Below are 13,838 nucleotides of genomic sequence, written 5' to 3'. Positions count from 1 at the left end.
AGTTATAACGTGTGCAATTATGACGTCATAGCAAAGGCACCTCTGACATCATCATAAAAAATCACGATTGTTTCACATGGGGAGTACTTCGCATGTGCCAAGTTTCAATTTATTTCTACGGAGAGGTTTCAGAGATACAGAGGTCCAAAGTTTTTTCTTTTTTCCAACATGGCTACCACACTACATGACCGATGATGTCATAATTATCATTAAAACATTCTACACGAGTAGTCACACTGATGGTGCAAATTTCATGTCAATCCGAGAAGTGTTTTTAGAGTAAAGGGAGCTAGAAGATGCAGACACGTACAGTACGTACGCTTTTTGCTTCTCAAGTGCGGCCTAAAGATGGAAACGCTTATCAAGCAATAACTATGTCAAATGATTAAGAGGTGGTCAAACAGTGTGTGGAAGCAATAGTGGACTGCAGGCCAGACCAATCTGTCTGATTCTCTATTGAATATTCTCTATTGCACAGCCAAAGAAACAGTCACATCTTTGAGAGGGCAGGATTTATGGAGCCAATGGGGGGGGGGGGGAGGGGGTCACAAAGACTGTAGGAAAAGTGGGCCATGATCAAGTTTGGCAGGAAGTTGGGCCTATTTTGGAAAATATCAGTCACAAATCCAAAAGATTGAGTGAATCCTTCAGTAACACAAATGGACTTGGCTGCAACACCAGAGACAGTCATACTAGGACCGACGTCAAACCAGCCGAAACAGTGGTAGTTGAAGTCACTGCATATTAGGAAAAGAAACTGGAGTTGAAAGGTATTTGGGATTTGAAGTTTGCTGGGAGGCCTTATACATAGTCATCACAGTTGAGACTGCAATAGATAATGCAGAGCAAAGATTATGAACTGCTTTGGAAAGGGACATTAATCCAGAGATACTCCAATGGGAATAGGGACCAGGGCAGGACAGGGGTTATGGGGAGGTGAACTGATAAAATGTACATCATTGCCACCCATGTTAGGTCTGTCAAAACAGTACAAGGAATAACGAGGGAGTGAAATGGGCAAATCTAAGACATTATTTGAAATAAAGGCTGGCTTGTGTTAGAAAGATGGCATCTGGGGATGAGGTAGACATCTGTGTGGAGAGATCCTTGAGGATTCTGATGTTATGAATCAGAGAGGAAGAGTTGGACGGTGCATAATTAAGTGAATGTAAGGTGTGTTGGAGGTGAGGGGAGGGTATTTGTTTGGTTTAGTAGGAGAGGTGGGCCATTGGCAGTGTGGGTGAAGGTGATAGCTGAAAGATCAGGAGCAGGCCAGATGGGAGTTGAAAGGGGAGGGTGGACTTGCATGTGTGTCTGCATTTATGACGAGCAGTTTCCATTCCTCGATGTCAATATCAGCAACATGGATGCACAAATCATGGCTATAATGAAGAGCGGGTTATTGCATGTTCGGAGGAAGACTTCACTGTGCTTACATGAGAACTTGTTGTGAGGTGGTTTATGTGCTGCCCATCAAGGAGAAGGAAAAAAGTGAGTACACATGGTGAGACAATGTGAAAGGGTCAGACAAAGAGAGGAAGGGAAATGAGGATGAAACAAAGGATTTTCTTACAGTCGGTCATATGGGGAGGTAGCACGACAACAGTAAGCATGAATAAAGGGAGAGAACACGAAAGAAGAACGGACGTTTTCTCAATAATCTTGATGGCTCAGGAATTATGGGAGAGGGAGATGCAGAGAGAAGGAAGAGTGCTAGGGAGAGGAGACAGAAATATAGTAAACATGGAGCTGGGATAGCAAAGTACAGCACCAGGAGTGAAGGTGTTTTGTTAATTAATGAGGCAGAACAAGACGAGGTATTAGAGGGAAGGAGTTGGATAAAAAACACAAAGACGGGTGGAGAAGAGCATTGAACAGACCAGCAATGCAGCCTAACCACACGCAACCTATTCTCTCATCTGAACAAGTAACAGAACAGCAAACATACAGACATGTGGGACTTCCAGCTACTGTAATGTACACAAGATTTAATTATGTTTTTGGGAACATACTGCAACAACAGATTGATCTGTAACAACAGGGATAGCTGGAGCAATGACCCAACATAAGAGTTTGTTTATTTTGATTGCCAAAGTACGTAGTATTATGGAACTGGTATAAACGGTATCCAGCTAAACCTATCGGGGTGCACACCCAACAAAACAATTGGCAGATCAGACCTTAAGGACCTTGCATTGCAGAATGTCATACTATCGTGCTAATTGATATCTCCTAACATGCGGTAGAAGGCTTTAGCAAGAGGGAGACAGAATCTATAATATGAGAGAGATGTTTGTTACTTAGAAAAAATATTTTTTGCCAAGTATGTTCGGTTCCGTCAGCTTGTTTGACTGTCCACTCACCTATACCCCAAACCGCTCAGTTGATCATTCTGAAACTTTCGCAGATTGTAGGCACTGTCCCTGCCATGGTCGCTTGACAAAGTTTTGCGAGGTCAACATATAATAGGCCAAAAAGTCATCGGTTGAATTTCTAAAATTGTCAATTTTCATCCGATTCACTTAATGTTTGAAAAGGATTTTCATATCAGTTCGCTGATTTTAACCACCAATTATTTTTGAGGTCAACATAGGGCAAAAGATCAACAAAGGCCAAAGGTCAACAGCGAAGCTGGTTTTTCTAAAATCCTCAATTTTTATCCGATTGACATGAAATTTGAAGACGATTTGCATATGACGTCACTGAATTCAAACACCCATTATTATTGAGGTCAAAAGGTCAACATAAGCCAAATTTCTGATATTGAGGGATAGGGCTAAAAACGATATATATGTACATATATATATATATATATATATATATATATATATATATATATATATATATATATATATACACATATATATATATATATATATATATATATATATATATATATATATATATAAATATATATATATATATATATATATATATATATATTTATATGTATGTATATAGTGTTATGTTTGTGGGGTAGATGAAGGAATTTCAGAGTAAAGGAAGGATTGTTTCGTGTAGCATGGATCGTGGATGAGTAGGAGACATCTCGATGTAAATTCAGGTCATGCCAGATGAGATCTGTGACTTGCTACTGGTACCGTGTAAACCTGTACTAACCTGTTTCATGTTCAGGTTGTTGGCGACTAAACAGCCTCCCCCACCAGGTTTCCTGGTGAGGAGGGTGTATGGAAATGAACACCCAGCAGGATTAAAAACAAAACCTTTCAAAGGGCGGAGGGGCTCCATGTGAGCTATAGGCTCCATGTGAGCCAATGGCCATCCTTAACCGAGTGCCAAAGTGTGTCTGTGGACATCCTCCTGCAGTTGGGTTACATATTTTTTTAGGAGGTTGGTGGCAGGATTTGCACTCTGGCCACTGTAAAACCATTCACTTCGGAAAGCACAAGAAAAATGCAAATAAAATTGAAAACCCACTCCGTGGGAGTACCTCCTGTGCAGCTGCCCTTCGCAGTGCAGCTCACCGGATGGGATTGGGGCAAAGCATTCGGGACCCCTACTCTTTGATGATCGGAGGAAAACCACAGAGTAACCTTCCCGGGTCAGATTGCAGAAGTGTGTGTCAAGGTGGTGCTGAGGTGTCATCCACCAGATGGCGGTCTCCGTATGTTAACCTCAGGCGGTCCCTTCAGGTGGGTGCCTGGAATATCCAATCCCAAAGAGACGATGATCACCTGTCTCTGTTATCATCTGAGCTCGTGTTTCAACATCAGTATTGCAGCTCTCTCTGAGGTTCGGAGACCAGATTGTGGCGAGATCATGGTGGATGGTTACACCTACTATTGGTCTGGTCCCTCTGATGGTTACCATGCCCAAGGAGTTGCTGTAGCTGTGTCCACGAAGTTGACTCCAATGATAATTGAGGGAATACCAGTCAACGAGCGTATAATTAGACTAAGGATTTGTCACTCCTGAGGTGTCATTTCCCTGGTCTCTGTATATGCTCCAAATGAGGCGAGTGATCTCACCATGAAGGAGGCATTCTATGCCATGCTCGAGTCTGTGGTTGATCAGTGCCCCAGGCGAGATACTATTCAAGTCTTTGGGGATTCCAACTCATCGAATGGAACTGCTAGGGATGGCTATGAGACATGTGTTGGTCCCCATGGGTCTGGAACTGTGAACCAGAATAACACTGAGTTCCTTGACTTTGGTTCAAGTTTCAGCACGCCCAGGCTTATCGCTGGACTTGGTATTCCAACCAACGCTGGTGGTGTGGCAACGGAAATTGACCATGTGCTCGTTGATCGTCACTGCCGTGTGATCCAGAACTGCAGGGTCTACAGGAGTGCAAGAGGTGTGCGGTGGCAACTATGAAGTTGGAGCTTAAATCTTGGAGAATGGTACAATCCCAGCCGAGGCTGGATATTGGCAAGCTCAAGGATGAGAGGGCAGCTGAGGAGTTTGCGAACAGGCTGAGTGGAGATTTGAGGGGTTTGGGTGCTTTGGGGGATCCTGAAGAGTTGTGGAGTGCCTTCAAGACCACCATCCTTGATGTTGCCGGTGGATGTCTTGGAACTCACCGAAGGGTGAAAAAGAATTTTGTCTCTCAAGGGACACTGGGTTCTACTTTGTCCTGTTTTGCCAAGTGTCACTCTCTGAGTGATTTTTCATTTGTCTATTTGCTTGTGTGTCTGTCTCTGTGTCGCCATTTTTTCTCAGAGATGGCCCAAGAAATCTTCATCAAACTTTGAGAAGTTCATCAGTGAGTGCATGGGAGTGTTTACAGCAAAAAAAATTATTGTAAATTTTGATGAAGAAAAAGTTTAATTTCGTTTTTTTTAATCACTCTGTCATTCTTAATCCTTTGCAGCTACAGTATGTGAAAGGTAGTATTAAATCATCCCAAACCCCATTCTTTAATTGCGTGTAGGGAAGTGTTTTTGGCCCCACAAAAAAAGAAGAAGAAAAAAAACTTCTTTCTTCAAAATGCCAACAGGATGCCGGGCAACGCTGGGTTCCCCTTGTGCTCTATAAATCCCATTCAATTGAGCAACAGGAAGTTTTACAATCTAAGAAACTGTGCTCATCCTAAAGATGAACAAATGAAAGCATCCTTTTATAAATTGAATAAATGATTATGAAATTAAATAAACGGTTCTGAATAAACTTTACATATTCCTTTACTGTACCAATTATTTTAGTTGTATAGTACAGTATATTACTTTTTGCCTTTCAAAGAAGGGCATTTCTGAGTTATTCTCCAAACAAAGCATTTAACCAGACTTTGTGTCATAATGGTTAGATGATTCTCTGAGTCTGGGAGGTCGAACCCCAACCGAGTCATACCAAAGATTTAAAAAATGGTATGCGATGCTTCCTTGCTTGACACTTATCATTTAAAAAGGATCGAACATGGACAAACAACCGTACAGGTGTTGATGGGCCGAATGGCCTCCATCTGCATTAAAGTTTCATGTCAGGGAACTGATATCAATATGTTCTAATTTAGCTTTTGTCATATTCAGAGGAAGCATTCCTACTGTATCTTGGCTCGTTGTTGGACTGAAAACTCAAATGTCCGACTGCTTGGTTTCTCTCATCATAGATCCTCATCACACAGTGACATTAACATACATTAAATGGCACATGATAGACACAGTAAATTACGAAAATATTTTATCATTATATCCAATGCATCTTATGGAGTAATTAATCTGATGGTAATTGGCTGAAAGGGTTTGAAGGCTGAAAGTCACTGCATAAGGCTCGCATTAAGTGGGTCTATCCAGCTCTAACAGAATGTCTGAACTCAATGTTTGTCTATAAATCTTGTGGATCCAACCCATCACACTCTCTCCCATCTTGTCAAAGGAACCCTCTGCTCTCCGCTCCCAGTGAAGGTTGCAGTGCCTCAAGGCAGTGTCTTAGGCCAAATCTTGTTCCAAATATATGGAAATGAGTGCACCTATACTCTGCGAAACCCTTTTCTCATTATGGCTGATGATTTCCTGTGGTGCCATACAGGAACAAATTCAACTGAGAGGCAGACAGCGGCTGCTCTGCTGATCTGACAAATGGAACGTGTTTTTCAAACCCAGAAATCACCTTGTCGCTCCGGAAGGATCGTCAAACTAACTAACCTATCTATTTCCATGGTCAGCTGTTGGAAGAGTTTCAATTTCTTGAACTTCTTGGCTTTAAAGTCAGCTTTGACCTACTTTGAGCTGACCCCATTGGAAAGCTGGCTTGTTGTTCTCACATCACGGAGAGGTTGGTGGCCTCTCTGTGCTTCCTGCCTCTCCAACAGAATTTATCCCTGTGCTCTCTTTGTCCTCTGACCCTTGCCAGCTCATTCAAAATGTTTGCATTCCTTCAATAACACCTCCTGGTGAAACTCCCAAAATTCAGGTTCAGTGCACCTGGCCCTGTACCCATTTTCATTCTATTTTGACACCTATTGAGGCTGTTCAATGTCATCTCCCTCCAGGGCCTCAAGCAAGTATTACACCCCCATCCGTCATGGTCAGCGACAAAAAAATCAGATGGCAAGACGAGTGGGAAATTGACCCACCGTAGCAGTTTTGGAAACTTCAAAATGTATGACAATTTGAAGACAATGTACAGTCCAAAGGCTTCCAGAAACTCTCCTCTCCTCAGCGCTGATAGATCAACACAGATAACAGACAAAACAGAGTTTGTGGAGAGATTGGGCAGAGCATTTTAATAATGTTCTCATTCACCCATCAACAATGAACGATGAGGCAATTGCCCACCTGCCCCAAATTGAAATCACATGTCATTTTCTGACATCCCAAGAAAAACTGAGGTCGTGAAAGTAATCAGTCTCCTCGAGAGCGGCAAGGCACCAAGGTCAGATGCAATACCAGGTGAAATATATATCAGGCAGTAGGTACAATACTCTCCAAACTACTCCATCCATTGTGGAACCAAGAAGCCATTCCTCAGGAATTCCTCAGTGAAGCTTGCGACATTTAGAGGAATCTCCCGACTGTGAGTTGATGGGAAAATACTTGCAAAAGTCGTGCTAAACTGCTTGACACTGCATCTTGAACAGGACCTTTTTTTTCTTACCAGAGAGTCAATGTGGCTTCAGAAAAGGCAATGGCACAGTTGACATGGTGTTTGCTGCTCGTCAGTTACGGCAGAAATGTCAAGAGTAGAACTGCAACTTGTGCTCAATGTTTGCCAAGCTGACTCGATGGAAGATCATGGCATAATTTGGCTGTCCAGAAAAATTCATTGCATGCTTGCTCGTGTCCTGGACAATTGAGACTCCTGTAACGCCTTTCCAGTCACAAATGGAGTGAAGTGTACTGTGTGTTCGCTCCCACCCAATTTACCATGATGTTCGCTCACATGCTTTCTGATGTATTCTCCGTTCGTGAAAGTGGAATCCACATTAGACACCACATAATTGATAAAATGTTTTATTTGATGACAATGCAAGCAAAAACCAATGTGCATGAATCTGTGGTTCATGACTTTCTTTTTGCTGATGACTGTGCTGTCAATGCTTGTTTAGAACAGGAAATGCAAAATAGCATGGATTGCTCCTCATCGATGTGTGATAACTTGTTTCACCATCAGCACCAAAAGTATCAATTTTCCTCTTAAGCAGTATGTGAAGCCAACTGTTGCGGTCAAGGGTCAAAGGCTCAAAGCAGTCGACAAATTTAGCAACAAATCTACCCCTCAAGAGTGGTTCACATCGAAGGTGAAGCTAACATCAGAATAGCTAAGGTCAGCGTTGCCCTTGGCAAGCTATGGAAAACATCTGGGAGCGAAGAGGAATCAGCCTCTCAACAAAAGTAAAGGAACACAGAGCAGTTGTTCTTCCCACCCTCTTGTATACTTGTAAAACGTGGACAGTTTACTCCAGGAATGCAAACAAACTGCACCACTTTCACATGACATGCTTGCGGAGACTACTCAAGATCAGATGGAAAGACACGGTTCCTAGTTCTGAGATTCTCTCCATGAAAAACATGCCCAGCATCCACACCCTGTTGAAGAGAGCTCAGATAAGAAGGGCAGGACATTTTGCCAGAATGGCTGATGAGCGTTTGCCAAAAAACTCTTCTACGGTGAGCGAGAGTCAGAAAAAGCACTTGAAGGATGCCCCAAAGGTTTCACTGAAGAGTTTCAACATCGCCCCTGGAACATGGCTCATAGAAGAAAATTTTTTTAGAGGCTCAGAGAAGAGCGAACTGCTTGTTGACTTTTTACCCTCTGTCATGTCGTTCTTCCATGAGCCTCAATCTTATTCAGAAAAAAGCCAAAATGGGAGCAGGCTTACTGTAATTAAACTTTCATGTCTTTTGCAAATCATTTTGAGTAATGGAAAAATATGTTTATTCCGACCTCTACCACATGTAACATTTCATAAAATATGTTCTACTTTCATAATTCCTTGGGATCCTAGGGTCCTGAGTTTGAGCCCTGTTGGCTGCTGAATTAACACCAGGCAGGGTTGACTCAGCCTGTCATCCTTCCCTGGTTGGCAAAATAAGTACCAGTGTACTGGTAGAGGGGCACAGCATTTCAAAGAAATGATTGATACCCCGCAGCCAAGCTATCATATGCAAGTACAGAGCAGTCCGCTTTTGAACCCATCCATTTATTATTATCTACGGTGTCGTGCAATTGGTTTTCCTTGATAGGTCTTCATCATAAAAAAACTGTTCTATAAGTCTGAAATTACTTTTGCAAACTTAAGCATCTAGAGCCATTTATGCATAACAGAAACCCAGTGGACTTTCCCGACTACCACGCTTGTATCTACAATCCACCTATGTTGAAGGAAATCATGTGTGATTGATAGATTAATGAGATTCTTCCACATTGAGCTTTCTCAGGATGTTGAAACACAACTCACACAGCTCTTAAAAAAATGATCAATGAGTGGCTTTATCCCTATTGAAGAGCTAGAAAGGTTATGAACATGTCACTGATGTTCTGAGTCCTTTCAGAACAGCAGGTCTCTCTGAAATTGGAGTTTGGCGACTTGTGGACATTTTGTTTCTTGTCTGACCCAATTTGTACAACAAATCCACAACACTATCCATATACAGTAACTTTTTATATCCACAAATGTATCTACAATATAGGAGCAGGTTGATTGTCTTATTCTTCCAAATGTAGTGACATTGTAGACCGATCTGACTCCATGCATTTTGTATTCGTAAATGGTAAATTTATCTGAGAATTGTAATTAAAATCAACGAGGGTGTCTCAGTTCATCTTGGTCGAGATTCTGCAAGCTGCCTGCTTCTTTCTCTCTAATGATTATCTGCATTGATGCTGCAAGGGGTTTGAGCCACTTCAAGAGTCGTGGATCTGTATCTGCAATTCGAGACGTGATGGATGGAACCTTCATGGGCTGTGACTGCAGTCCATCAAAGCACCGACCTTCCAACTTGCATGAGACAATCAATCTCGAGAGTTACAGAGGGGCTACAAGTACTTGATGACTGTTTTTTTTTTTTTTTACCAGGTGAACCCACATGAATATTTGTAAATATATCCAGGTCATTGGCTTCAATGATGCATTATTGCTCAATATATTTCCTTATTCTACTTTTATTTGCCTACAAATCTTCACAAACTACACCAAAGTGAGAAACCTAAAAAATGAAAAAAAAAATGCGATTTTTTTAATATATATTTTTTAACCCCAAACCAAGTATTGGCTTGGCTGGAGGCTTATGGTCCTATCCATCCACCTGTCCTTTAACAGCATTTATTCGAAAATTACTGCATATATTTCTTTCATATTCAGCACTTATAACCAATAACATGTGGGTATGAGTAACATCAAATGATTTTGGGATTGGAGCAAAGTTGGAATTTTGCGAATTAATAAAAAGTTTTTTTTGGAGAGGAGAGTACAGGATTATATATGCTTTGGGGAACCATTAATTACTTATTTATTAATATGCACTTTCGCATCTCCACGCCCAATAAACCTCCTTGAAGGACACAGAGTCCAGTAGAAAATGAATATGTCAGTGTAGGATATGGACAGAGTGGGATGGGCTGGGTTCACCAGATTTAGAAGCAACAACAGAGTTTAGAAATTCTGCTTTATCTCAGGCAGAGTCTGCAGTAACACTGTTTGAGGTGAGGGACGGAATGGAAGAGGAGCATATAACAGAGACAGACTTGACAAAGTGCCACGATGACTTGGAAGGACACTGGTTGAGGATATGGCCTTGGGATTTGTAATATTATGTTTACTTACTTGTCTTAGGATGGACATACTTGTTGCGAGCCTTTTGAAACGAACGAAAGTTACTCTCTGTTCGGTTAGCTTTCCATGCTGAGAAAGCAAACTGCTTGACTGCAATCGCCTCCACTCAAGATTCAGTGTACCATGATTGAAACTCGAGAAGATGGCTAGGGCAGATTGAAGTTCTTGCCAGTTGTATGTGCGAATATCCTCATACTGCATCATTGAGGTCCGTCACAATTGCCATGGAAATATGGGCCTCGACAAGAAAGTGATCAGAAGAACCAATAGAGGCAGAAATAGAACAAGAGAGATTGGATGGAAATTTAGTCATTACGAGGTCCAGGAGGTCGTACGTACCAGGCCAAAGCACAGGGTCAAACAAATGCATACATCCTTGCTCACAGGGTGAGAGTGCATGGTCATATCACAACTTGATCGGTTTTTGCCAATCCATTTTATGACAGGGCCCTTTGATTTGAAAAAAAGATAAAAAACAAAAATCAAACATTGAAGCAAAGCTTGGGATATGCACTCAGGTCAAAGTATACAGACCAACGAAGCTCACCAAAGCAGTATACACACACACTTTGGTCCAAAGGCCACAGCACTTGGTCAAACAAACACATCCTAGTCCAAAGGGCTAAATGGGGGTTTAGGCATTTTGCTTTTTGGCCCAACTCCCCAGAGTGCCATCAGTGACTCCTGACAAACAGCCGGGCCATCAAGGCCTCTTGGGGGAAGAATCTGGCTGTCTGTAACCAAAAATTCCCATCACTAATTGGAAACCATTACACAAAGTTAATAAAAGGGACACGGACACTTCCGAAGCCGAGACATAAGTCTGTGCCATCAAAATGTGTGCTAGAAAAAAATAAAGACTACTCCTCCATTAAGAAAGATCTCAACATCAAAATGACACAATATTCAACACTGAAGCAAAAAGCTGAACAAGGGCTACTTGGCCCACAAACAAGAAGAGCTAACCTCCAGATGAATAGAACAGTAAGATGGAGAAGAAGGAGAACATTCTCTACTGCAAATTGTGTTCTGTACATGAAGCAGGATGGATGCATGGAAAGGGAGAAAGTTTTAATGGACCAACTTGGTTCTTGAAATGTGATCCTATACAGAAACGGAGGTGAATACTTTGAGTCATGGGAGGACTCCGTTCCACCTTCTGAAACCCATAAATGGAGACTACAACCAACCAGAATGCATGGTCATACTGTATAACCACATACTGTAATCCCAGCACACAAGATCCAAATACCTGGTTGTACCAACACTTCATCGTATATGTATATGTATATGTATATACATATACATATAATATACATATATATATATATATATATATATATATATATATATATATATATATATATATATATATATATATATATATATATATATATATATATATATATATATATAATAAATTATTTGTTGCCTATTGGAGACAAGAATCAACCTATAAAGTGTATGAATATAACAACCCATGAAGGAATATATATCTCGAGCACCTCTTAACTGGAATGGTGACCATGAACCTCTATGTCACATCAACATGTTTGCAGGGGTACTGACCAACAGGCGGTGCCTGCCACACGTCCACCCTGTTTAGGTAGATGCTGTATGGACTGTGCTTCCCCACTGATGGATCTCTGGTAGCTTGTACATGTTGCAGCATTTGAGCCTGGGGAGTAACTGCTGAAATCTATCTGTCCAGGTTCTTCGTGACATCTTTGTTCCTTTCTAATTTTTTATTTTGATGATAATTCTCTTTCTTCATTCTAATTCTTGTTTTTTCTTCTCTTTCATCTCTCCCTCTCTTTCTTCATCTATCTGTCTAGGGAGAAGTGAACGCTTGCAGAAAGTTTTCTGTAACGCTCACTTGACTGTGCCTGGATGGGTTTGAGGATTGTGGAGTTGTGGCTGAAACTCGAATCCAAACTTGGTTCCTCCTGATGACTCCATCATTGTCTTCACTTCTTCGGGTTCCTTCTTGGTCTTCCATTTCATCAAATAAGAACTTTAACTTGCAACTGGGATGATGGTGCATCATGATAATGTATAACTCTCCCTTTGCATCTCCTCAGGAAAGGTTTTTGGGCAGCAATGCATCTATTGAGACCACTTTGTGCTAATATGTGTTCTTGAAGGAATGTTGACACCCGTACTTTCAACTATGCCTCTCTTCAACACGAATAGCAAAGAATGTTAACACCCATACCCAGCTCTTCCAGAGAGAGAGAGAGAGAGAGAGAGAGAGAGAGAGAGAGAGAGAGAGAGAGAGAGAGAGAGAGAGAGAGAGAGAGAGAGAGAGAGAGAGAGAGAGAGAGAGAGAGAAACGAAAGGTAATTCGCAAGATCGCTACTCGATCATTGTCTGTGACAGATAGAACGTATCTTGAGGTACTCAATGTCACTTTTGGCTAGTTTTGGATTTCTTTCCTTCATGACTTATATTATCAACAGTACTGGTTTCACATATCCTCCTCAGAGTTTTGCACCCAGCACCTGTTGAATCATGAAGTTGGGCTGCCACATGGAATCACCTTCACAAGTTAAGACTTTGATTTATATTTGCTTGTCATGGGATATTTCCTTCCCAAGAGTCATATAATTCACGACACATTCACCACACGACAATGATATCACCACCTATGTAATATGTAAAGCCCTTTTTAACCACTGACTGACTGACTGATGTTAATGTCCGGTACCTTCTGGGTGACGTAGAAAGCTGAAATTCCGCATATCGATGGACATGGAAGTCGATACACTGGGAAATATCACAGAATCCATGAAAAGTGTCCGTAAATGAAAATATCCCAAAATAAGTGCAGCCTTATGCTCACTGCAGGTTAGTGACCCGAGACAATGTGTGCAGCACAATGGTAAGTGCTACAAGGTAAACACTGTACTTCAATAAAAAAAATGTTAGTTTATACATTTCTATAACTGTAAACTGTGAAATACGGTACAAATCTCGATTGATATCTAGTAGGAGGTTGGTTATGCTCGCCTATAATGATAAAGCTTCCATATATTATGTACCTTCGTACAAAGCATGGTTCGCAGCGATGTGGCACTTTCTGGTTGCTTGTCTGACAATCAATAACAGTGTATTATATCAGCTGTATGATGAGGATTTCCTTTTCACACATGAGCTGTGATTCTATCATGTGCTATTTGCATGTTGGACACAGTTTTTCCTTTGTTTCCATAATAATTTCCAACATATATACATATACTAGCAGGGTGTGCTGACACATTGTGTAATCATATGAATCATGCTTCCCCATTCTCTCAGGCAGCTCACATGCATATATTTTTTCATTCGTTTATTTTCTTTTATTTATATTTTCATTTATGGATGCTTTCCAAAGGTTCTGCAATTTTTCCTGGTGTAATGGCTTTGATGTCCATCAACACATAAAATTACCGTGCTTCGCCATTGTCTCGGGTCACTCACCTGCATTTTTATTCATTTATTTTTTTCAATTTTTTTCTCATTTATTTATATTTTAATCTATTGACAATTCTGTAATAATTATTCCGTAATGTTGCCTGACAATTCTGTAATTTTTCCTGGTGTACTGGCTTCGATTTCTATGGGC

The 13,838-nt window shown here is 41.0% G+C and overlaps 1 protein-coding gene across 2 annotated transcripts in view; it reads right to left on the bottom strand.

Moving 5' to 3' along the window:
• Positions 1-13,838, bottom strand: part of LOC147017507 (teashirt homolog 3-like) — a 279,873-nt gene that overhangs the window by 79,395 nt on the left and 186,640 nt on the right. The window lies entirely within an intron of this gene.

The sequence above is a fragment of the Eptatretus burgeri genome, chromosome 11 (assembly GCF_056783735.1).
Source record: "Eptatretus burgeri isolate ZD-2024b chromosome 11, Ebu_testis_v1, whole genome shotgun sequence".
Classification (NCBI taxonomy): domain Eukaryota; kingdom Metazoa; phylum Chordata; class Myxini; order Myxiniformes; family Myxinidae; genus Eptatretus; species Eptatretus burgeri.
Note: the sequence above shows the minus strand (reverse complement) of the source record. Positions and strands in the feature narration are given on the sequence as shown.